Source organism: Schistocerca piceifrons, chromosome 3 (genome assembly GCF_021461385.2).
Source record: "Schistocerca piceifrons isolate TAMUIC-IGC-003096 chromosome 3, iqSchPice1.1, whole genome shotgun sequence".
Lineage (NCBI taxonomy): Eukaryota > Metazoa > Arthropoda > Insecta > Orthoptera > Acrididae > Schistocerca > Schistocerca piceifrons.
This window is the reverse complement of record NC_060140.1, coordinates 78,911,313-78,912,423: the sequence shown is the minus strand read 5'-3', so window position 1 is coordinate 78,912,423 and position 1,111 is coordinate 78,911,313. Positions and strand designations below refer to the sequence as shown.

The 1,111-nt window shown below is 43.7% G+C and overlaps 1 pseudogene; it reads left to right on the top strand.

The window, feature by feature from the left end:
• Positions 1 to 677: 677 nt before the first annotated feature.
• On the top strand, positions 678 to 794 carry LOC124790421 (annotated as a pseudogene).
• Positions 795 to 1,111: the final 317 nt, after the last annotated feature.

The following is a 1,111-nucleotide window of genomic DNA, read 5'->3' as shown; positions in this document are numbered from 1 at the left end:
CGAAAGCCAGTTGGAGTAGCCGATACAGGACTACCATAACTAAGCCTTTTGGGTGAAAAGTTACTCAGGCTAGAATGTGCCTGACTTCTTCGTCGTGTGTGTGGCGTTGAGGCCATCAGAAGAAGGTAAGCGACATATGGGCACCATAACGTAAAAGCAGTGACTTTTTTTTAAATTAGCTTTAGAAGTGCCCGTCTGATTATATACAATTGTATGACGTAATGATACAAACAGCACTTTTGTAAGACTTCACTGCAAGATATGAAAGACAATTTACTACTAAAACCAAATTACATAAAGATGAATGAACAATTATATGAGACAATATGTCTAAAAATGATGTTATTCTCCCTGCACCATTACATTACTGCAAAGACAGCAAAATTTAATATGAAACCTAAATGTATACAGAATCTTCGGAAATCCCGGGACAAATTTCTAGGACTTGTATAAGAGAGTGAGCATGAAGAGGAACCCATATCCGGAAAAGTTCTACGACGGTTTCAATTCAGATATTTAACTTCCCCACTACTGCTTGTGGAACTGAATTAGGCTGACGCAGTACAATTATTACGTAACAACTCTAAAAGACACATAAAGAAACCTCTATTTATCACTTAAGCGTATTTGTTTGTATTAACACTTAAACATTACATGTTTACTTTATTCCAAAACATGGCAACGGCCTTGCCGCAGTGGATACACCGGTTCTCGTGAGATCACCGAAGTTAAGCGCTGTTGGGCGTGGCCGGCACTTGGATGGGTGACCGTCCTGCCGCCATGCGCTGTTGCCATTTTTCGGGGTGCACTCAGCCTCGTGATGCCAATTGAGGAGCTACTCGACTGAATAGTAGCGGCTTCGGTCAAGAATACCATCATAACGACCGTGAGAGCGGTGTGCTGACCTCACGCCCCTCCTATCCGCATCCTCCTCCGAGGATGACACGGCGGTCGGATGGTCCCGGTGGGCCACTCGTGGCCTGTAGACGGAGTGCTTTTTTATTCCAAAATAAAAAGAACCCAGTATGCTGTAGTACAGAACAGTACTGATGCATTACAACAGCGGCTCTATGTGGCGACCACCACGTTGTCACAGGCATTGTACCTACGA